General features: G+C 44.8%; 1 pseudogene; it reads right to left on the reverse strand.

Moving 5' to 3' along the window:
* Positions 1-3619: 3619 nt before the first annotated feature.
* On the reverse strand, positions 3620-4173 carry LOC132477126 (large ribosomal subunit protein uL22-like; annotated as a pseudogene).
* Positions 4174-25473: the final 21300 nt, after the last annotated feature.

Here is a 25473-nt window from a genome sequence, read left to right on the forward strand (position 1 = left end):
TGGGGGAACTAAGATCCCACATGCGGTGGGGCAACTAAGCCCGCACACCACAACTACAGAGTGCAAGCACTCTGGAGCCCACACACCACAACCAGAGAAGCCCGCATGCCACAACTAGAGAGAAGCTTGCGCACGCACTGCAATGAAGCGAAGAGCCCACCCTCCACAGCAAAAGATCCCGTGTGCTGCAACTAAGACCTGACGCAGCGAAAAATAAATAAATTAATTAATTGAAAAAAAAAAGAACACAGACAAGCAGGCCATAGAGTATTGTATAATTATTAAAACCGAGCCATAAATTTGGCTCTGAGCTTCCTGGTGGCCAAAACTAAAAGAAAAATACATGTATGTTATTCTGTCTCTAAGAAGAAACACACTGTTCTTAGAGATTGCTAGATTTTTCCTGGTTGCCGCTGGCCAAGAGATTTCAGTTTTATATAGTGATTTTGAGTAATTGATGTCCTATTAGTTATGTATTGTTGGGTAACAAATTACCCCAAACTTGCAGCTTAAAACAACAACAAAAATCTCTCATTTTCTCATAGTTTCTGTGGGTCAGGAATCTGGGTGTTATTTAGCTGGATCCCCTGGATCAGGGTCTCTCACAAGGATGCAGTCAAGATGTTGGCTGGGGCTGCAGGCATCTCAAGGCTGGAGAATCCTCTTTCAAGCTCACTCACAGGGCAGTTGGCAGGCTTCACATCCTCTCCGGCTGTTGGCTGGATCCATCAGTTCCTGGCCACTTGTACCTCTCCATAAGAAGCTGCTAGCTTCCCTTAAAGCAAGGGATAAGAGAGAGTGAGGGAAATGGAAGTCACAGTCTTTTTTGTAACCTAATCTCAGAAGAAACAGCCCATCACTTTTACATATTCTGTTACTTAGAAGCTAGTCCACAACCTAAGTGTCCATGGATGGATGAATGGATAAAGGAAATGTGGTATGTACCCACAATGGAATATTATTCAGCCACAAAAAAGAAGGAAATCCTACCATTTGAGACAACAAGGACAAACCTTGAGGGCATTATGATAAATTGAATAAATCAGACAGAGAAAGACAAATACAGTTGACCCTTGAACAAGGCAGGGGTTAGGGGCACCAGCGCCCCCGTGCAGTCGAAAATCCAAATATAACTTTACAGTCAGCCCTCCATACCCGAGGTTTCACAGCCACAGATTCAACCAAGGATCGTGTCTTACTGTCCTATGTGTGTATTGAAAAAAATCCACACATAAGTGGACCTGTGCAGTTCAAGCCTGTGTTGTTCAAGGGTCAAGTGTACTATACAATCTCACATGTGGAATCTAAAAAAGCTGAAATCATAGAAACAGAACTGTTTGGTGGTTGGCAGGGGCTGGCAGGTGGGGGAAACGGAGAGATGTTGGTCAAAGGGCACAAACTTCCAATTATAAGATAAATAAATTCTGGAGATCTAATGTACACTATGGTATCTATAGTTAATAATATTGTATATGTGAAAGTTGCTAAATCTTACATGTTCTCATTCCCTCCCTCCAGGCCAAAAGTAAAAAATGGTAATTATGTGAGGTGATGGATGTGTTAACTGATCTTATTGTGGTAATCATTTCACTACATATGTATATCGAATCATGTTGTGCATCTTAAACTTTCACAATGTTATATGTCAATTATATCTCAATAAAACTGGAGGAGAAAAAGAAGCTAGTCCCTAGGTCCAGTCTACACTGAAAGGGAGGGGATTACACAAAGGCATGAATACCAGAAGGGGAATCACTGGGATCATCTTTTTTTTTTAATAAATTTTTTTTTATGGTTGCATTGGGTCTTCATTCCTAGTTGTGGCGAGTGGGGGCTACTCTTCGTTGCAGGGCTCGGGCTTATTGCAGTGGCTTCTCTTGTTGTGGACCACAGGTTCTAGGCACATGGGCTTCAATAGTTGCAGCATGCGGGCTCAGTAATTGCGGCACATGGGCCCTAGAGGGCACGGGCTTCAGTAGTTGTGGCTCGTGGGCTCTAGAGCACAGGCTCAGTAGTCGTGGCGCACGGGCTTAGTTGCTCCGCGGCATATGGGATCTTCCTGGACCAGGGATCGCATGTCCCCTGCATTGGCAGATGGATTCTTAACCACTGCACCACCAGGGAAGACCTCATTGGGATCATCTTAAAGCCTGCCTACCACTGTCCTCAAAAAGATCGACTCTCTAACTCTCTGGTAGTTTTCATACTTCTGAGTGGACTCATTCTCCTGTAGCCCCCTCCTTCTGGATTCCTTTACTGTCTTGATAAGATCTATTGATTATCTGGCTTCTTTTACTCATCATTATGTCTGTGAGGGTTTATCTACATTATTGTACACAGCTGTGTAATAGTCCACTATATAACTAACCACAATTTTATTTATCCAGTCTGTCCACTGTTGATGGACATTTGGCCAGTTGTTAGCTATTTTGAATAAAGCTGCTGTGAACATTCTGTAAACGTCTTTTGGTGGCTGTATGCAGTCATGTCTATTGGGAATATATCCAGGGGCGGAATTAGAGTCAGACAGTATTAGTTATACTGCCTCAGTCAATTTAGGTCCTCCAAGGAGGAGATGCCAAAGTGAAATCAGATGTGTAAGAGATTGACAGGGGGCAATTCCTGTGAAGGATAAAGGAGACAGGGAACAAGAACAGGCATGGAGAGCCTCCAGATCACGAAGCAGGTCTGACCACTATGAAAGCTCTGCAGTCTCAGCCAGGCTGACAGGGATCAAGGCAGGAGTGCCCCCTATCTAGTAGCCCTGCCAGGCACAGTCATGGGCTGGGAGCAGCCTGGGGAGAGCATGGCCTCAGCATGAATGTTGTGATTGATCCAAAGGTGTAGCCAGCCACTGGAGGCTACTGGTCAGCTAGCCTCTTTGCAGCAGACTCTCTTGAAGGGAGACTGACTGGTGTACCACCAGGGCCACCACACTACCAAACAGTCTTCCAAAGGGGTTGTACCAATTTAAGCTCCCATTAGCAAAGTATGAGGGTTCTGGGTACCCCACATCCTCACCAATCCTTGGCAAGGTCAGTGCTTTCCGTTTTAGAAAATCTGGTGGCTCTCTAGAGGGATCGTGGTGGTTTTAAAATTGCCTTTCCCTGAAGACCAACGAATCTGAGCTCCTTTCATATGCTTTTTGACTACTTAGATGTTCTCTTTTGTGAAGTGCCTATTTAAGCCTTTTTCGCACTTTAAAAAATGGGTCGTCTTTTTCTTATTGGTTTGTAGAAAGAAAGTCTTTATATATTCTGGATACAAATCTTTGTCAGTATGTGTACTGCAGATATCTTCTATGCTTTTTTTAAAAAAAATATTTATTTATTTATTTAGGCTATGCCGGGTCCTAGCTGTGGCAGGCAGGATCTTCATTGCGGCATGCAGACTTAGTTGCAGCATGTGGACTCTTTAGTTGCAGTATGCGAACTCTTAGTTGTGGCATGCATGCGGGATCTAGTTCCTCAACCAGGGATCAAACCCGGGCACCCTGCATTGGGAGCACAGTCTTCCCACTGGTCCACCAGGGAAGTCCCACCTTCTCCTATACGTTGGCTTGCTGTTTCCCCTTCCTTTTTTTTTTTAACTTTTATTTGCTTTTATTTTTTTGTGGCATTTATTCCTGGGTCATAAGTTTCTGTTTCTTCCGTTTCTTCTGGGATATCTTTTTCTTCTGTGCAGCGTCCTCTTCTGGTTTAGGAACAATCTGGTTTTTTTAGTAAGGATCATCTCAATGTGGCAGGGAGAGCTCATGTATGGTTTGATCTGACTGTGAACTCTGTAAGTTCTATGCCGCATCTTGGGGGCTTTGTTCAGCTGGATGTTCTCAATGACCAGAGAATCTACATCTAAGCCCTTAAGTTCAGCATTACTCTCTGCATTTTAGAGCATGTGCAGTAAAAATTCAGCACTCTTTTTGGGTCACCGACCCTGCGTCCAGCCCCACTGTTTGGCCTGGGCACACCTACCAACTCCACCATTGTAACGATGGAATGGCACACATTGCTTCTTTAAAGTGACATCCTTCAGATACTTGGAGGCTTTTTGGATATGCATACCCTTAATGGCCTGGGCAGTTTCATCAATGTTCTTAAAGTGAACACAAAGATCTGAACTTCTTGATTTGCATGATTCTGTGGGGGTTGCTGCGTCAAGTGAATAGCACACCATTTTTAGAGGTCACCTCAGGCCGCTTACCGGAAAAAGTGCCCTTTCTCCTTCTTAATGGTGTTTTTTGCTGAACAACTGAAGAGACTTCCTTGAATTCCTCATACACATTCTACTACCTTCACCTTGGAGCTTTCAAACTCCTACTTACCCACATTTTAGATACCTCCTTCTCCTTGAAGGCTTTCCCACTTCTATTGTACTAATCGGGCTCACTAGGCCAGGGATTCAAACCCCCTCAAGACTCTCTCTGTCCACTTCCTACCTCTATGTGTCAATTTTGTTCTCTCAGGCCAGTTTTTTCTCTATAGAAGAAAAAGTGGTCTCATAGTTCCTCCATTTGCATCTTTGTTCTCTCCTGCCTGTAAGGGACTGCCTCTCCTCCCTTAAATCCAATTTTTAAAATCCTGATGAAGAATTCAGACAGCTCGACCAGCCTCAGGTCACTCATGAGCCCTGTAGCTAGAAAAGAAAGAGTGCTGGAGATGGCAGCCACCCCCCAGACCTACAAGAGGGTCTATGCAAAACCAGTTCTCCTAAAAACAAGAAAGTGCTGTTCCCAGAAGCAGGAAGGGGTAGGTGGGCAGACCCAGCAGGAGGAAGCTGCTGTGGGAGGATGCTGGGGGAGGCTGTCACTGTTGGGGGCTCACAGGGAACAGCCCTTGTCTCTGTCCAGAAGCAGCTCTTCTGCTCCATAAAGTGGTTCGTCAACCTTTCTGTAGTGCCAAGAGGCAGCTGAGGCCTTCTGTGCTTGGTGGGCACAACTCTGGGAGGTCACTTTGTGCCAATCCAATAATATGAACTTCAAATCTTGTACATAGGGAATTCCCTGGAGGTCCAGTGGTTAGGACTCTGAGCTTTCACTGCCGAGGGCCCTGGTTCCATCCCTGGTCGGGGAACTGAAATCCCGCCAGCCGCGCAGAGTGGCCAAAACAAACAAACAAACAAACAAACAAAAAAAAACTTGTACATAGATGGAAACTTCATACGTTGCTGGTAGCAATGTAAAATGGTGCAGCCCCTCAGGAAACAGGTTGGCAATTTCTCAAAATGTTAAACATAGTTATTCTATGGCCCAGCAATTCCACTCCTGGCTATATTCCCAAGAGAACTGAAAACATGTGTCCACACAAAAACTTGTTCACGAGTGTTCATCATAGCATTATTCATAATAGTCAAAAATGCCCATCAACTGATAAATGGAAACAAAATGTAGTATATGCATACAGTGGAGTATTATTATTCAGCCATAAAAAGGAATGAAATGGGGAGTTCCCTGGTGGCCTAGTGATTAGGATTCTGGGCTTTCACTGCCATGGCCCCAGTTCAATCCCTGGTTGGGGAACTGAGACACCGCAAGCCACACAGCGTGGCAAAAAAAAAAAAGTAGGGAAATATTGATATATGCTATAACATGGATGAATCTTGAAAACACTATGCTAAATGAAAGAAGACAGACCCAAACATAAAAGGCTACGTATTATGTCATTACTTTATTTTTTAATTGAAGTATAGTTGCTGTACAATATTAAATAAGTTACAGGTGTGCAACATAGTGATTCACAATTTTTAAAGGTTATACTCCATTTATAGTTATTATAAAATATTGGCTATATTCCCCCTGTTGTGCAATATATCCTTGAAGCTTATTTATGTAACACTCCTTTTAAATGAAATGTCTAGAGTAGGCAAGTCCCTAGAGAGAGAAACTAGATTACTGGTAGCCAGGAGCTGGGGTGATGGAAAATGTGGAGTGATTGCTAACGGGTATGGGGTTTCCTTTTGGGGTAATCTAACATTCTGGATCTAGACAGTGCTGGTGGAAGCACAACTCTATGAATATGCTCTATGAATTCACTCTAAAAAGGTGAATTTTATGGTATGTGAATTGCACCTCAATAAAACTTATTTTTTAGGGACTTCCCTGTTAGTCCAGTGATTAAGACTTCGCCTTCCAGTGCAGTGGGTGTGGGTTCAACCCCTGGTCGGAGAACTTAGATCCCATATGCCTCGCGGCCAAAAAAACAAAAGAAAAAAAAAAGAAAAAAAAACTGTTATTTTTTAAAATGTGTACATAGAGCTTCCGTGTTGTAATTGCTCACTTAATGTCTGTCTCTACCAATTGCAAATTCCGTGAGGGCGGTGGCTGGGTCTTTTGTATTCCCAGCAGTTGGGGTAGTGCCTGGCACAATAACATGCGTTTAAGAATTATTTGGTGAATAGATGACTGAATGAATGATACCAGCTTAAATGCCACCTCATTCAGGAAACTCCTCCCCCTGTGCTCCCGAAGAGCACCCCCCGCACCATTCTCTTTCACAGAAGGACAGACTCAGGCTGGGAAGAGTCTCCACTCCAGTTTATCACCCCAACTTCCGGGACCAGCTCCTGGCCACATCCCCTCGGGCCACTGCAGCTACAGCACTTCATTCCTGGGGCTGGTTTTAGGGTCCCTTTCATCAACACCTGGAGATGTGCTTTTCTTCCTACTGAGCTCAGCTGTGTGTTTAAGCTTTTCTTCTTTCTTTCTTTTTTTTAAGATCTCCTATTTATTTATTTATTTATTTATTTATTTATTTATTTATTTTTAATTTTTGGCCGTGCCACGTGGCTTATGGGATTTTAGTTCCCCAACCAGGAATCCAACCCGGGCCCTCGGCAGAGTCCTAACCAGTGGACCATCAGGGAATCTCCTAAGCTTTTTTTCTTAGAAGGTTTTATCTCGTATTTCTGTATTTGTATTTCTGTAGTTTCTGTGTTGGCTCAATCCATCATACCAGAACCAGAAATCCCAAAAGGCTTCTATAAGCTTGTTCATGACCCCAGACTTGCTTTGCTGGGTTAGGCTGCAAATTTTCTGTATATTTTCTGTCCAAGTTTTGAGAAAGATCACAGCAAGGATACAGCAGGACGCTGTAGGTGTGGCAGTCGCTGGCTAGAGATCTCTTTTTTTTTTGGCCACACTACGCAGCTTGTGGGATCTTAGTTCCTCGACCCGGCATCCAACCTGCGCCCTCAGCAGTGAAAGCCCAGAGTCCTAACCAATGGACCGCCAGAGAATTCCCTAAAAATCTTTTTATAACAGAGTCTGTGACATCCCAAGCCTCCCAGTGTCCTTCGGGAAAATCCCACTCAAAGTGAATATCCTATTGAAAGGGGATGGATGTGTCATTTTTGCTTTCAAGCGATAATGGATTCTGATATCATTTCATTATTGTCAGCACAGATGAAATGCTCTTTTTATAATACTGGATGAGGAGTGGACTAGTAAACATCCTATGTACATAGATGACCCACCATATGAAGAGGCCGTCCACTGAGCACACATCTACATACCAGGCACTGTGTTGGCTTCTGATACGTTATATTTAAATTTCATAAGCTCTGTACAAGGTAGGTGTCATTATCTCCAGTTTCCATGGAAGAAAAGTAAGTCTCAGAGGGCTAGGTACCTGGCCCAATTACTCTAAGAGGTCGAGCTTCAATTAGTACCCAGGCTGATCTGGTTTGTGTTCCCCATCTTTCCACCAGCCCGTGTGGCTTCTCTCTGAGAAGGCATCTCTCAATTTGACATGGATGCTCTGTTTGTTCCCAGATGTATGAATGGATTCTTCACCAACCCTCCCCTTCCATTCTACTCTACGAATGTAACCAAGTTCCAAGGTCTTTCCCTGTTCCTGCCTCAATGTAAAAACCAATATATCCCTGTAGTCTGTGGTAGGCTGGACCCAGGGTTAAATGCTGACGTCTGCTGAAATTCCATCTGCTCACTGCCATCCCAGATACCACGCCGGGGCAGCCTGAGGCTCCACTGAGATCATTTCCTCCCAAGATCCATGAATCTCAGCATGGCCACCCTGACCACCCAGCCTAAACTTGATCCCAGAGCTCCAGTAGGAACCCTGAAGCTGGTGACGTTCCCCACCAGGCCCTCACCCCTGCCATCCTGTTCTCAAGATCTTTACCTGTAATTAATTCCGACAACAACCTTTGATGTAGGAATTATTGTTTTCTACGTTTTACAGATAAGGAAACTGAGGCTCAGAGAGGCTAAGTAAACTGCCAAAAATCACACAGCTAATAAGTTGTAGAACTGGGATTCAAGCTCCAGCAGGCTGGCTTCCTGATCTATGCTCTGAGCTTCTGTGCTATGAGCTAATACACACAGAGAATTTAGATTTCATTTTCCTTAGCATTTACCACCATATAACATAATATATATTAATTTTTTTAAAATCTCTTTTATGTCTGTCTCTCCCACTAGAATGTAAGCCCCCCAAAGGCAGAGATCTTTGTCTGCTTTGTTAGCTACTGTATCAGCATCTAGAACAGGACCTGACCACAGAGTAGGTACCCAGTAAGTACATTTTGAATGAATGAATGAATGAGCACTGAAAAAATTTAGCTATCAGTATCTTTGCGCAAATAATAAGCCCACAGCAAATGTCTTTTTCCAAATAAAAGAGAACTTCTCCCCCCAGAGACTACTTTTTTCACCACCCGGTAACAAAAGGCAAAAACTCAAGAAAGCCTTTATAATAGAATTTGACCTCTCTGCCTTCAGCACACCTCTCTCAAGTCCTCTGCTTTCCTGAGGATGTCAGTGTCCTTGTGAATGGCCATGCAACTCTCTTGACTCATTGTTCCATTTCTTCCTCAACTCTCATGACCTTTGCTTCCATTCTACTTCAGCTGTCCACAGGAGTGGTCCTTGTGATCCTTTTGAATGGCCAGATTTCTGAAATCTTAAGCACCTATACTCTGCTCTTTGTTCTTCCCTATTATAGCAGATTGCATTTTCCAAGATGGCAGCAATAAGATCTCCCATCCTACATGCTCTTCTTCACTGTGATATTGGCCCTGCTCCCATCCAGAGTTTGGGGCTATGTTCCTTCCCCTTAAATCTGAGAGTCCGACTGTGGCAGAAATGATGCTCTGTGCCTTTTGAGGTCAGATTGTAAACCATTCCTCCATGGTCTTCTTGGGGTGCTTGCTTGTTGAAGTCAGCCACCATGCTGTGAGGAGCCCCAGGACACATGGAGAGGCTGCATTTAGGTCTTTGAGCCAACAGCTTCAGGTCTTAACTGACAGTCAACATCAGTCACCAGACATGGGACTAAAGAAGCCTTTAAGATAACTCCAGACTCAGCCACGGCAACAGGATCAGAGACCCAAGTGCAAACCACCTAGCAGAACCCAGTCAACTCCCAGAACCATGAAAAAAAAATTTTTTTTGTTTTAAGCCTCTAAAGTTTTGGGTTTATACATTATGAAGTAAGAGTAATTGAAACACCCTTCTTTCCTTCTAGTCTCTCCCTAGAGACCTGCTGTGTCCTAATCAACGTTTTCCCCATTGTCCCAGCAGGATACAGGTTGGGACATCTCTCTGATCTTCATGGCTATTTCAAGACCATTTTTCATCCTGGTTAACCTAAATGTCTCTCTTTTCACCCGCAGTCTATCACCTTAAATACTCAATCTATGTGACGGTAGCAAGCCCTGACTTTGCAGGGTTCCCTCCCTAAGAATTTCTGAGATTATCCGAGGAGGGTCATATGCCACCCATAAAGAGATGAGTTAATTTGTCCATGGTCCACACTCCAGCCAGCAGTGAAGCCAAATACAAGCTGCACCTGGCCCTCCCCGCACAGCACACTATCTCTTCTTGCATATATTTTCTACACTATATGAGGATGAGAACACTTTTGAGCTAATCGATGTGCGTGCTTTCTGTTTAAAGGAAGACAATAAATAACCCCTGCCAAGTTGCTGAATTCCTAGTGGGAGTGAAACCCAATCCCCCTAAAAGTGAGTTCCCTTATGGAGTCTATGATTAATCTCTCTCCAAAACTTTATTCCCTTTCTTGTACCCTCTGACCTCAATCCTCTGCTAACTGAACACTCATCAGAGTCAGATGACAAGAATGGCTATTGTCAGTAATATCGTTAATGTGCTAAAATTGTTATTATAGATATCATCTTAATGTACAAACTCAGGTTGTTTCTCCAGAGCAAGATGAGCTAACGGGCCCCAAGCCATGGACCACCTGGTCAGCGAATCATACACCAGATACATCCTGACTCCCAAAACTATGATTAAGAAATGTCACAGAAAGCAACCAACTCAGCCAGCTTTATTTGTGAAACAAGGAAGTAAAGGCTTACTTCTCTTAAAAGAGAAAGAAAGAAAGAGAGAGAGAAAGAAAGAAAGAGAAATGTCACAGAAAATTGGTGTAGCCACTAAGGAAAACAGCATGGAGTTTCCTTAAAAAACTAAAAATAGAGTTACCATATGATCCAGCAATCCCATTCCTGGGCATATATCCAGAAACAATGAAAACTCTAATTTGAAAAGATACATGCACACCAATGTTCATAGCAGCACTATTTACTACAGCCAAGACATGGAAACAACCCAAGTGCCCATCAACAGACGATTGGTTTAAGATGTGATACACACACACACACACACACACACACACACACACACACACACAGGAATATTACTCAGCCATAAAAAAGAATGAAACACTGCCATTTGCAGCAATGTGATAGACAGAGAATATCATACTAAGTGAAGTAAGTCAGACAAAGAAAAATATCATAGGATATCACTTATATGTGGAATCTAAAAAATAATACAAACAGGGGCTTCCCTGGTGGCTCAGTGGTTGAGAGTCCGCCTGCCGATGCAGGGGACACGGGTTCGTGCCCTGGTCCAGGAAGATCCCACATGCCGCGGAGCAACTGGGCCCGTGAACCATGGCTGCTGAGCCTGCGCGTCCGGAGCCTGTGCTCTGCAATGGGAGAGGCCACAACAGTGAGAGGCCCATGTACCGCAAAAATAATAATAATAATAATACAAATGAATCTATATACAAAAAGAAACAGACTCACAGAAATAGAAAACAAACGTATTGTTCCCAAAGGGGAAAGGGAGGGAGGGAGGGATAAATTAGGAGTATGGGATTAAAAGATATAAACTACTATACATAAAATAGATAAGTAACAAGGATTTACTGTATAGCACAGGGAACTATATTCAATATCTTGTAATAACCTATAATAGAAAATAATCTGAAAAAATATATATATATAACTGAATCGCTTTGCTGTACACCTAAAACAAACCAATATTGTCAATCAAATATACGTACTTCAATTTTTAAAATGTCACAGAAATGTCACAAGATGATGATTAATCTCAGCCTTTTTGTTCTTCCCCTTTAAAAAATCCCCAAACTCAAAGTCCAGGATGGAGTGGATCTGAGGCTTGTCTCCCACTCCCTTGCTTGGTGCCCTGTAATTGCAGTAATTCTGTACTTTGCTGCAAACTTCCGCTGGCAGTTTGGCTTCCTGCACCGCAGGCACATAAGCCCTTTGCTCGGTTTCAGGATCAGGTGTTAAAAACATACGTATATGTATAACTGATTCACTTTGTTATAAAGCAGAAACTAACACACCAAAAAAAAAAAAAAAAAACAGTTGCCTTCAAGTACAACTCCTATGAATGTTTATCCTTTGTTTATTTTAAAACTTCCTAATTAGAGGCTTTCCAAGATACTCTGTGAACTCCTCAACAATTCAGAGGAAGCCCAAGAATAAATTATTCAAAAATCATTAACAAAAGGCTTTACCTTCTCTCATAATTTAGCTGGCAATCTTTTCTTGCTGGTATAGAAAATATTTTTTAGAAGGCTTATGTGTTAGGAACAAGGCTTCTTCTAGCAATCTTTTGGCCAAGGAGATAGCAATAGTACCTGTCTCAAAGTGTCTGAGGAGGATTAAATGCATGGTGGCTGGCACACAGTAAGTGCCCAATAAATGCTAATTATCGTCATCTTAATCCTTGTCTCTACAGGTAAAAGAAAAATGAAGCATTCAATGAACTTTAATTCTTCCAGAAGCGATGGCTTAAAAAAGGCAATTATTGACTCCATGAAAAAGAAAGAGAAGTACAAAAAAGGTAAAATAAAAATAATAGACTAGGTGATAGACTAAACTGCTATTTGAAAACTAAAATTATCATATTGGGTAAATGCTATCCAAAATTTAACTGATCTGTATTTCAATAACTCCATGAAACACATAAATTTGTGCAGTTACTTAGAAGAACATTTAACAATTTTTTTTTTTTTTTTTTTTCTTTTTGCGGTATGCGGGCCTCTCACTGCTGTGGCCTCTCCCGTTGCGGAGCACAGGCTCCGGAACCACAGGCCCAGCGGCCACGGCTCACGGGCCCAGCCGCTCCGCGGCATATGGGATCCTCCCAGACCGGGGCATGAACCCGTATCCCCTGCATCGGCAGGCGGACTCTCAACCACTGCGCCACCAGGGAGGCCCTAACAATTTTTTTTTGGCCACACTGCACGGCTTATGGGATCTTAGTTCCCCCACCAGGGATTGAACCCGCACCCTCGGGAGCGAAATCGCATAGTTCTAAACACTGGACCACCAGGGAATTCCCTTAACAACTTATTTATTTATTTATTTATTTATTCTTTTTTTTTTTTTTTTTTTTTTTTTTTTTTTTGCGGTACGCGGGCCTCTCACTGTTGTGGCCTCTCCCACTGCGGAGCACAGGCTCCGGATGCGCAGGCTCAGCGGCCATGGCTCACGGGCCCAGCCGCTCCGCGGCATGTGGGATCTTCCCGGACCGGAGCACGAACCCGTGTCCCCTGCATCGGCAGGCGGACTGTCAACCACTGCGCCACCAGGGAAGCCCTTAACAACTAATTTAAAGTGCACATTCCTGGGCTTTGCTTCTTCCCTGATACCCAGCAGAGGAGAGACCTGGGAATGTGTACTTTTGTCAAATCCTCTAGTTGGTCCTTACAATCAAACAAATTCTGGCAGTAATATTGATTGGAGGGTTAATGAGTGCATGGCTTTCCTGGGGAGGCTAATTAGTACCCCTACCTTGAATATTCTCCAGGTTAAATGATGTTGGCCCTAGAGCGGCTGTTTTCAAATTCTAATGTGCTCAAAAATCACCTGAAGAGTTGTTAAAAATTCAGATTTCTGGTCCTACCACCAAGAGATTCTGATTCAGAGATCTGGGGGGCACTCAGCAATCTACATTTTTCAACCAGCCCCTCCCCTCCAGGGCGAGTCTTTGAGAAGCACTTTCAACACTGGTCATTCACACGCTGGAGAGAAGCCAGACATATTTTTTAAAAGAAAAAGTCTGACTTTGCTGTATAATTTGAATTTCCCAGACCTCATCAATGTGTGCAAATAAACAAGGTTACATTAAAATTGTAACTGAGGCTTGTGAATTTGGAACACCAGATGATCGTGCAATAATCAGTTCTCCTCCCCAGGTTTATCTGGAGATCTCAAAAAAAGTGTCTTCGGGTATGCGTGTGTTGTCTTTTTATTTGCCACACTGACGGTTCAAATCTCAGCTCCATTACTTAACAAGGGGGGCAAGTTACTGTTGCTTATCTGTTGTTGCCTCACGAATGATCCCAAAACTTAGTGGCTTAAAACAGCAACAACCGGGCTTCCCCGGTGGCGCAGTGGTTGAGAGTCCGCCTGCTGATGCAGGGGACACGGGTTCGTGCCCCGGTCCAGGAAGATCCCACGTGCCGCGGAGCGGCTGGGCCCGTGAGCCATGGCCGCTGAGCCTGCCCGTCCGGAGCCTGTGCTCCGCAACGGGAGAGGCCACAACAGTGAGAGGCCCGCGTACCGCAAAAAAAAAAAAAAAAAAAACAGCAACAACCGTTTTGTTATTTCTCCAGGTTTCTGTGGGTTGGGAGTTTAAGAAGGGCTTGGTTGGTGCAGCATCTCCCCATATGGTTGAAATCAGACAGGGGTTAGAACTGGGGCAGTAGGGGGAAGGAGAAGCAAGGGCTGGCTGGGTATCTCTCACTCTCCCTCTTCATGTAGTTTCAGGACCTCTCTATGTGGTCATACCAGGTGGGTTAGTTCGAGTTTCCTCACGGCATGGCTTCCTCAGGCCACTCCTTCCATGGCAGCTCAGGGCTTCAGGATAAGTGTTCCAGTAAACAAGTTGAAAAGGGCATCTCCTTTTCTGACCTAGCCTTGGAAGTCACACTGCCTCATTTCTGCTGCATTCTGTAGGTTACAAGAGAGTCAGAAGCCTGCCCAGATTCAAGCAGAGGGGAATAAACATCATCGCTCAGGATGGTGGATCATCGCTCAGGTAGGAGGATCAAGGGCACATTGCAGAATAACATGTGGGTTAGGCAATACGGTGGCAGCTTTGGAAATCCTTGGAAATCTCAATCTGCGACATAACAACCTCTATCCAAGCCTAACTTTCTCATCTGTAAAAGAAGGATAATAGTAGTATCTACCTTATAGTGTTGTAGTGAGGACTAAGTGAATAAATACATGGAAAGCACTTAGAATAGTATCTGGCATGCTTCATAAACACTAGCTATTATTATCACCGGTACTATCATCAATATTTCCATTGCTCACTGAACCAGGAGTATGCAATCATGGCCCTCCTAGGTCCTCAGAAGTGCCTGAGTCCAAGTACACCACTGCCTCTGGCCTCTATTTCCCTAATCACTGTCACTGTCTGTAAATCTTCCACCATGGCTAGTGTCCCTGTTGGCTGAGCCAAGACCCTGCAGCCACTGGTTCCCATAACTTCTCAGAGATGCCAATGAGTGGACCGCACAGGACTGGCTGCAGTCCACTGCTGTCACTGCGTGTAATTATTGCCACAATCCCAAACTCTGGCAGGTAGCCCAATATTTCCACAGAGGAGGGTGTGGGGAGACCCACAGGCCTTGTGTCAGGGATGGTAGAGGCAATGGCAGCATTAGTTTCTGGTGGTGACAGTGACAGGGTTCTGGTGCCAGTGGAGGGGCAGGCCAGGTGTCCAGCTAGGGCATCAGGGAGGGGTGTCTTCACCAGAGCAGCTCTCAGACAGGACCTGGGCCCTTGTAGCTGCCTATAGAGCTTCCCATCATGCTTTCCCTGACCATCCAGCAATTTTGCAAACTATCCAATATCTTTTTAATACATTTCTTTTTAAGTTAGCCGGAGTTGATTGTGATGCTTGCCCATAGTGCCTCGACCCATACTGGAACTTTTAGCATTTTTTAACTTCAGAAGCTTCAGAGCACAGTGCCCTCAGCAGGGACACCAGCTCTATGAGAATGCCCTGGCTCAGAAGACGTAAGGCCTGCCAAGGGGCTGTGGGCATTAACCAAGGAGGCCAGAGCACGGGGAATGAACATGGTGATGCCCTGGGGTAACAAATCTGCCAGTTCTCAGGAGTACCAATAAGACACACTAGAAGACTCCCTCCAAGGGCAGGAGGAGGCAGGAGGAAGATCCTATGACAGCAGGTGAGGCTAAGACCCAGAGACATTTGGGATGTTCATAACTATTGACGTGGCCTTCTATTTACCCACAGGCTGAGGCAGGCCCTAGGAAACCTGTTAGTCCACAACCACCTCCACGAGCCACCAGGAGACCTGTTGCCCAGGTCCTGGCCACAGTACGTAACCTCAAAATAGGGGCCATCAAGGCTTGTTAGAATGTCTGGGGTTGAGAAGGAAAGAATTCTGAAATTTGTTGTTTGTTTACATTTTTAAAAAATTATTTATTTTTGGCTGCGTTGGGTCTTTGTTGCTGCATGCGGGCTTTCTCTAGTTGAGTCGAGCTGGGGCTACTCTTCGTTGCAGTACACGGGTTTCTCATTGCAGTGACTTCTCTTGTTGCAGAGCACGGGCTCTAGGCGTGCGGACTTCAGTAGTTGTGACACATGGGCTCAGTAGTTGTGGCTCAAGGGCTTAGTTGCTCCATGGCATGTGGGATCTTCCCAGACCAGGGCTCGAACTTGTGTCCCCTGCTAATATTAGTAGGCGGATTCTTAACCACTGTGCCACCAGGGAAGTCCCTAAATTTTTAATTGATATATATATATATCAACTTGGGTTTTTTTAAAACAATGTTTGTCTTTACCCGTAGCAGATGACACAGGAAGGTGGTATAAAGAGAGGGAGAAAGGGCCAGAAAATAGGGAAAACAGAAAAAGAGAGAGGGAAAATAGGTTAAAGCTGACAATATCACTTTCATACAACTCTAGAGAATTTAGGTAGCAGCATGCAATGTCCAAGTCAGATGATTCAGGGTGTGCTGGTAGCATCATCCCCATCCTCAGGGAAGCCTAGAGTTCATTTCTCAGTGAAGATACTTCAAGGTTGGGATGCCCAGCCATAGGGAGGGAGGAGTCCAGGATCTGGCCAGGAGTGGGTCACTTAACCTGTCTTTGCCTCAATGTCCTCAAAGGAACAAGACAAGTGAGGACTCAGGCACCTGTTCTCGAAGAAGAAAGAAAAAAGGAGTCACAGGAGTATCTTTAACAATGCTATGGGACTTCCCTCGTGGTGCAGTGGTTAAGAATCCGCCTGTCAATGCAGGGGACATTGGTTCAAGCCCTAGTCCGAGAAGATCCCACATGCCTGGAGCAACTAAGTCTGTGTGCCGCAACTACTGAGCCCATGAGCCACAACTACTGAAGACTGTGTGCCTAGAGCCAGTGCTCCACAACAAAGAGAACCCGCCACAGTGAGAAGCCCGCGCACTGCAATGAAGAGTAGCCCCCGCTCGCTGCAACTAGAGAAAGCCTGCGCGCAGCAACGAAGACCCAACGCAGCCAAAAATTAATTAATTAATTAATTAATTAATTAAAAAAACAATGCTACGGGACAGTTCAGTTCAGGAACAGAACTGCTAAAGTACAGTTTGTTCTGTAAAGGAGCTACTGCAAAGGAACTTGTAGGGGTCACGACTGCACACCCTGCCCCTGAATCCGCTCACACCAGCAGCCCTCTGCACAGCTGGCCAGTTAATCCGGTACCAGCAACTGTGGCCACTTAAGCCTTCTTATTTCATGAGGATGAAAAAATGAATGGTTGTTTTTTGGAGCAAAGAATGTGTCTCTGAAAATTACAGCTGAAAGGAACTTTCTAGATGACTGAGTCCAACCCCTTTGATAGCAAATTTCAGTCAAATTCAATCTAAAAGCAAAACACTTGATACACTAAAAGGAGTTCTGGTCAATAAAACAATGTTAAGAGAGTGACGGTTTTTGACAATCTTGAATGATGTATTGGTTATTTACTGCTGCATAACAAATTACCCCCAAAACCTTAAACCTTTAGTGGCTTAAAACAACAATAGTTATTGGAACTTCCCTGGCAGTCCAGTGGTTAAGACTCTGAGCTTCTACTGCAGAGGGCATGGGTTCGATCCCTTGTTGGAGAACTAAGATCCCACATGCCTCGTGGTGCAGCCAAATAAATAAATAAAAATAAAACAACAATACTCATTATCTCACAGTTTCTCTCAGTCAGGAATCCAGGTTCCCAGGAATCCACAGCTTAGCTGTGTCCTCTGTCTCAGGGTTTCTCACAAGGCTGTGTCAAGGTTTCAGCCAAGGCTGCAGTCTTATCTGAAGGTTTGACTGGAGAAGGGGCTGCTGCTTCAAAGCTTCCTCACATGGTTTTGGCAAGATTCAGTTCCTCACTGGTTGTTGGACTGGGAGCCTTAGTTCCTTGATGACTGTTGCCCAGAGATCAACCTCAGTTCCTTACTATCTGTGCCTCCCCAGGTAGCAATTTGCTTCATCAGGGTAAGCAAGCAGAGAGAGCAAGAGAGAGTGCCAGCTAAAAGAAAGTGGTAGTGAGATGGAAGTCCCAGTCTTTTGTAAGTAACCTAATCATGGAAGTGACATCCGATCATCTTTGTGTATTCTATTCCTTAGAATCCAGGGAACAGGTCCAACCCACACTTAAGAGGAAGCTATTACACAAGGGAGTGAATACCAAGAGGCAGGATTATTGGGAGTCATGTCAGAAGCTGCCTACAGATGGTGTATAGAAGGTAGGGAAGGGGCTAGAATCACAGAAATGCAGAATTTTCTGGTTGAAAAGAAAAGGCCCTGTAAATCCCGCCACCCACATGATGCCTGAATTCCCAATATAGCTCCCTGACAAGCGGCTTCTCATTCTACATCTGCACAATGACATGGTTAGAAATGGTCTCCTAGCCATACTGGACGAGAAACCATCTGCCTATGATGTTCACCCATGCCCGTGCAGGCACCTTACAACCTGAAAAAATGGTGGAAAGGTCAGAAGATTCTATTCTCTTTAAATGATGGCTAGCTGCTTTCGCAAAAGCTGAAAGGTAAATTACAAATAAAGATTTGGTCTAATTTTTAAAGTAATCTGGAATATGTAGAATGTTTCTGCAATTATTAGTCCATGTATTTTGACATATAAAACACCAAAGATCTCTCAAAGGAGCTGGACAAATCTGCAAGTGTTAAAGAAAACAGCAGTGGGAGTGTCTAGTACAACCAAACCAGTCATCAAAGTCAGCAGTTAAAAATTCCAGAACCAAGAAAATAAATGGATCAAAAGAAAGGGAAGGGGCTTCCCTGGTGGCTCAGTGGTTGAGAGTCCGCCTGCCGATGAAGGGGACACGGGTTCGTGCCCTGGCCCGGGAAGATCCCACATGCCGCAGAGCGGCTGGGCCTGTGAGCCATGGCCGCTGAGCCTGCGCGTGCGGAGCCTGTGCTCCACAGTGGGAGAGGCCACAACAGTGGGAAAAAAAAGGAAGGGAAGGCCCTCATGCTTTACTCCTTTCACACGAAGGATATTTTTCATGTGTAATTCTGAATTTGGCAAGATGTCTGAACTGTGGCTCAGTGACTGGCATACAGCATTTCAGAGTTTACAGCACGCTCTCTGGGAAACTGTCATAGCCAAAGTTATGGCATCATGTTTGACCCTCACTTATCCACAAGACCCAGCTCAAACGGCTGTTCATAAACGTCAACTTTAGTGTCAAAAGACATAAGATTGTAGAAGGTAATTAAGGTTATCAAAAAGCAATGAAGCCAAGAAGGAAGGAAAAAAGGAAGGAAAGGAGGAAGGAAGGGAGGAAGGTCCCTTCCTTCAAGTACTTCCCCCTCATTTTGGATGAATCCAAGATTATAGGAATACATTAATACCTACATTCATGACCACAGCACTGTTTTGGGGTGTGTGCTTATTGGAAAACCAATCAACTAATTAACTCATAGAATGGCCAAGATGAAAAGGATCTTGAGGAACATGTGGTCTTATCCCTAATTTCAAAGATGAGGAAATCAGGTTCCACAGAGGCTAAATTACTCACCAAGCAGACAGAGAAGAGGGACACTTAGGTCAACCATTCCCACAAGGGGTCCAACGAGGAACAGCTGAAGCCAAAACAGTAGTGTCTCCTCCTACAGGGACAACCAGTTCCCTTCGCCTCTCGCACACGCTGCAGCAAGCAGGATTTCTCAACTTTGTGTTTGTGCAAACCCTTGAGCAGCGCCAGCTCCTGCACCAAGAGGCTCTCCACTCTGTTTGCAATGGAGGGCAAAGGCTGCGATGGTTCGGCCCGCTCCCAACTCTCTCTACAGAGGCCTGAAAACACATTTGTTGTTCCTAGTTAGGTGAGTAGAGACCAGGCCCGTCGAGGAGGGGTAGAAGTGGCCAGACCAGCCTCAGGGATTGTGAGGTCCTGTCCTGATCCCTCTGATGGCTGGAGAGGGTAGTGAGGACTGGGCCATCCAGAATGACTGCCCAGCACCACAGCCAGCAGGTCCCTGGGGGTCCAACTCAGGAGGCACCTGCCAGTCCTAACTGAGTGCTCTGAGCTGGGTGGCCATGCCAAGTGACATCCCCAGGGGGCCTCCAGGGTGCCCCCCCAACTCCAGGGTGAAGTCAAGGTCAGCCCCAGGCACACACGGTACTGGTGCACAGCACTAAAAGAGGACAGTGCTGGTCCAGATCTGGCTGAGGGTCAGTGGGGACAGTTGTGGGCCTGGAAGAACCCCCAGGGAGAAGCCAAGGCCAAGAGCAGGCAAGGTTCCGGCCAGACGCCGCCCTAGTACAGGGCCTTTTCTCCTGCTGTTCTTTCTCTGCTTGGAGTGTGATTCCTCACGTGTGCTAGATCCCATGCACCCTGTTGTAGGCCTCTCCTTCGGGTATTGTGTCACCCTGTGCTTTTCCTTGCACTTCTCTCTGAAACGAGCTCATTCCCTTAAAAAAAAAAAAAAAAAAAAAAAGAGGGGTTAAAGTTACTTTCCTCTTGAAGTAAAAGAAAAATAGTCAGCCAGAGGAGAGCATTAACTGTTACTATTCTAGAAGACTTCACTGGCCACCACACAGGGAACAGACGGGAAAGGGGGTAGACCCTCAAAGAATTTTGAAGCTAATGTTAGTGAAGGTTGAAATAATTTGTCTGCTTTTCTATATGTTTTCCCTCAGCCCAAATGAAACCTAACTTTTAGCTCTAGATGCAAGATCGAAAAAACATGGAATGCAAGACGACACGTTGAAAAGACCAAAGAGTGGAAGGAAGACGGTTGTATCCAGAGGTGTTCAGAGAAATCTGATGCTAAGAGATCAGGAAAGGAGAAAATGGAGGGTGAAGAGGGGGACATTTCAAGAGTTGAGCAGGTTATTTTTTATCAGACATAGTGTTTACTGGACTCTCCTCCATTAAAATATTGCCCATGGAGGGCTTCCCTGGTGGCGCAGTGGTGGAGAGTCCGCCTGCCGATGCAGGGGACACGGGTTCGTGCCCCGGTCCGGGAAGATTCCACATGCCGCGGAGCGGCTGGGCCCATGAGCCATGGCCGCTGAGCCTGCGCGTCCGGAGCCTGTGCTCCGCAATGGGAGAGGCCACAACAGTGAGAGGCCCGCGTACCGCAAAAAAAAAAAAAAAAAAAAAAAAAAAAAATTGCCCATGGAAATAAGATTAATATTTATTCCCTATGGTTCCCAGAATACCAAAAAAAAAGAGGGGAGAGAAAGACAGGGGAGGTAGTTAGAAAGAGAAGGAGGGTTTGAAGGAGAAGTGGGGAAATCCCCAGAAAATTCCAGGCAGGTCTATGCCCTTGCTTCACTACTCTCCCCTCCAATTCTGTATTTACCTCCAGAAAGGATTCCAAGCCTATTTTGACTTCTCTCTCCTACTTCTCAATCCATGCTTGTTCCTCAAGTATTTAGTTAGGGAGGAAAGCTATGAGCTAGTACAATCTGCTCCCCTACCACCTCTGGAATTTTCCCCGGGGAAATTGAACACAATAAACTCAGACAATGGAAGCATTCACTCCAGGGCAGCCAGGGATGCCTTTGTTCTGGTGAACCAGAATGAAGCTTAACTAAATATGCCAGGGAGCAACTTAAAGTGGAAATGGAAAATGACTTTCCACTTGGAGAGAGAGTAAAACACATTAGAAAGAGATTTTGGGTCTAAGAAAATCCAATGGGTTACAAAGGATCATTTTCATTCTGGCCTAGTGAGACCACGGTCGAAGTTAACGATTAAAGTTTGAGAAAAGTGCCTGCGTATTCCATTTCTTTAAAGTCGTATTCCCCCCACCACTTTATTGAGGTATGACTGACATATAGAAAGCTGTACATATTTAACTCATACAACTTGATGTGTTTGGGGGTACAATTGTATCCTCTTTTGGATCATACGGTAATTAGAATGCTTAAACATTTTAGACACACAGACATGGTACCTGGATCATTTAAAAGGCAATGTGTCATTATACTAGGAAGTGTCTAAATTTAGCTGTTTTGTAGAGAGTTCTATCTCTGATTAAAAGAGGGAGTATAAAAGACTCCAACTAGGAACTATTGCACTGCTCTGGGCCAGAAATGATTATCGCTAGATTGAAAGTATGATGGTGGGGATGACGGAGAGGAAGAGGCAGACAAGAGAGTTGGTCCAGAGATACAACCAAATGGGACCTGGAGAGCAAGTGGATCTGGTGGCATGGGTAAAGAGAGAACTCAAGAAGGCTCCCACGTGCCCGGGTGAGATGGCCAGTTACGGCACATGGCAGTGCCAGTCACTGAGCTGGCAGATAAAGCTGGGAGAATACATACCATCACTCAGCCACTCAATACACTCTGACCAAGAGCCTGCAGAGGGCCTGTGTCTCCAGCCCCATGACAGACATCTCACCCGCCCTGTCTTCACGATTACAAAATGAAGCTTGTTTTAAGAACCCAATAACATCATTGTGTTTAACAGTTGGTGTAGATATTCAGAAGTCCTCAGACAGTGCACATTTAATGAACCTTATAAGTGAAAAAATTAGGTAAAAGTAAGTGAACTCCATGAAGCCAAGAATTATGCCTTTTGGGTGTTCCATTTGCTAATCCCTCCTTCTGCACCCTAGGCCACTTAACAAGCATGCTGGGAGAACAGGGGATGGAGGAGGTGTGCAAGGGGCAGAGGGACACGAGCCACGGTGACACCCTCCTCCACCTGGCCGCCAGTTTGTCCATTCCTTTCTATAATCCACTCATTTAAAAACAGTTTCCCAAGTGTAAAATATCAGCTTTGTTCAATGACAAAATGGATACTCAAGGTTCGAATTCACTGAGAAGGAAAACAACTCAAATACCATTTGGGAAATTTTAAATTCAAAGAAACTGAAAAAGAGTTCAGAGACAATAGTGGAAGTAAAACCAATTTTAAAGGACACTGTGTTGATCCAGGCAAGCCTGGTTGGTTTCTTGGCCAATCTCTTCCCTATGTCTTTGTCCCTCTCAAAGTGTGGTGTCATTTTCAAACTTGGGAAAAGAGCTATTGGGGAACTTTTGTTCTTTAGAAGCCCACTGCTGCCGAAAGGCTGTTTTGACTCATAACTAAGCCACACCAACTGGGAGGCAGCCTGTGACAATGATTTCTGTTTGAGCAACACATGCTCTTGAGCTAAGAGACACTCCACTCTGTTTGCAACTGGATGGAGCAGGTGTCTGAGGAGAGACAGACCATTGTCACCAGTATCGAAGGAATGAATTAAGACGTTGATTTCAAGGAGCCAACAGTTTCCCGAGAAGCCTCCACAGTCTGGACCCACTGGGCCTCCCCAGACACTGAGGGTGAAGGTGAGGGGACCTGGGGCTGGGCCACCTTTTCTCTGAGGCGCTGATGAAAACTTGGCCTGGAGTGAAAAGGAGTTCCTCACCAGTTTTCCTCCTCCCTCTCCCCTCCTTGTCCAGTTTCTGGAATGTTCTTTAAAACAAAGATCAGTTACTTCTCAGCTCACAACCTTTCAACAGTCTCCCATAGTTCTTAGAGTAATGACTAAAGATCTTACTAGGGTCTCAGAAACCCTTCCTGACTGGCCCCTGTGACCCCTGTGACCTCATCTCCTGCCTTTCTGTCCTGCTTTGGCCATACTGGCATCCCAGCTATTCCTGAAACACACCAGGCACACACCCTTCTCAGGGTCGTGGCACTTGCTGATCCATCTCTTTGCGGGAGGACTCTCAGATCTTCCTGTGGCTCCATCTCTCACTTCATTTGGGTCTTTGCTCCAGTCACCTCCTCAGACAGGTCTTTCCATCTAAAACAGTCCCCCTAAAATACTCACACTCTATCCCCTTGCCCTGCTTCATTCTTCTTCATATATGTATCACATCCTAATATTACATTGTACCTTTAATACTTATTGTTTGTTTACCTCCACCTTCTGGGAGAAGGAATCTTGTGCTTGATGAATGAACGAATGAATGAGTAAATGAAAGAAGTGAGGACAACCAACAAAAGGTTATTCTCTTTTAATTAGTCCAGATTCAATACTAGGAAATGCCATCAAATGGAAAATTTCAATGCTTGCTAGGATTTCCATATAAAGGAGGTAAATCACAAAATCTCCCTCCCTTGATACGCATTCATTCTAAAGATATTTATTGTGTGCCTACTATGTGTCAATTACTAGGTTCTGAGAATGAACAAGATGAGACTCCTGCCATGTGGAGCTTATGTTCTAATTTGGGGGGAAGGACATACAATTTTTTTAAATAAACAAATAATGAGCTAATTTTTGAGTGTGGTATCTGCGCTGAGGGAACGAAGCAGGGTGGTGTGACCAGAAGGAGGATGAGTTCCTCCTTTAGACAGAGTGAGACAGAAATCCTCTGCAGAGGTGATGCTTGAGCTGAGGCCTGAAAGATGAGAAAGATCCAGACATGGTGAGAGGTATAGGAAGTCCATTTCATGCAGGGAAGAGCATGTGCAAAAGTCCTGAGAAGAGGAAACACTTGGTGCTTACAGGGCTGGAGCACAATGAGCAAGAGGGAAGAGAAAGATGGAAGGTGGGGCCAGATCATGCTAGGATTTTGTTTTGATTTTACTTTAAACTCAATTCGAGGGAATTCGCCGGCAGACCAATGGTTAGGACTCTGCGCTTTCACTGCTGAGGGCTTGGGTTCAATCCCTGGTCGGGAGCTAAGATCCTGCAAGCTGCGTGGTGTGGCCAAAAAAATTAAAAAATAAACTAAATTCTAAAACATTCAATGCTGTCAAGTGGGGGAGTCACATAATATCATTTATATTTGACAGTCACTCAGTGTATCAGTTATCTACTGCTGTGTAACAAACCACCCCAAGCTTAGTGATGTAAAATCACAGTCACAACACTCACTATCATTCTCACAGTTCTGGGGGCTGACTAAACTCAACTAGGTGGTTCTTGATCAAGGTCTCTTATGTGGTTGCCTTTAAACAACAGCTGGGCTGGAGTCATCTCAGGGCTTCCTTGCTCAGATATCTGGTGGTTAAAGTGGGCTGTTGGCTGGGACCTCTGCTGGGGCTGTCCAGTGCAACATCTACAGGTAACCTCTCTACGTGGCCTGGGCTCACTTAAGGAATGGGGAATGGGTCCCAGGAGCAACCATCACAGGAGAGAGAGGCAGGTGGAAACCATATCATCTTTTACGATCTAGCCTTGAAGGCAAGGGTATTCTATTCTTAGAAGCATGTGACTAAGTCTATATTCAAGGGAAGGGGAACTGGATTCCACATCTTGATGACAGATGCGTCAAAGAATTTGCAAACATGTTTTAAACCACCACATCCTGGTTCCTAAGTGGAGAATAAATTATAGGGGGGCAACGGTGGAAGAAGGGAGAACAGTTAGGAGTCAGTGGAATATCCAGGCAGGAAATAACAACGGGGTGGAGATGAAAGAGGTGCAGAATGCTAGGGCACACTTGGGAGGTAGACATAATAGGGCTTGGTAGTGGACTGGACGTAGAGTGTGAGGAGAAGGATGTTTGTGAGTCCTTTTGCTTGAGCAACAGGGTGAATATTGGTGCCATTTACTCTAATGGAGATTATTGAGGGAGGAAGAGTGACTGGGAGGTGGGAGAAGAAAACCAAGAAATTCGTATAGGACGTTTGGATTTTGAGATGCATATTGCATCTCAATATCTCAATTGCATTGCAAGTGGAGATGTCAAGAAA

The sequence above is a fragment of the Mesoplodon densirostris genome, chromosome 16 (genome assembly GCF_025265405.1).
Source record: "Mesoplodon densirostris isolate mMesDen1 chromosome 16, mMesDen1 primary haplotype, whole genome shotgun sequence".
Classification (NCBI taxonomy): Eukaryota; Metazoa; Chordata; class Mammalia; order Artiodactyla; family Ziphiidae; genus Mesoplodon; species Mesoplodon densirostris.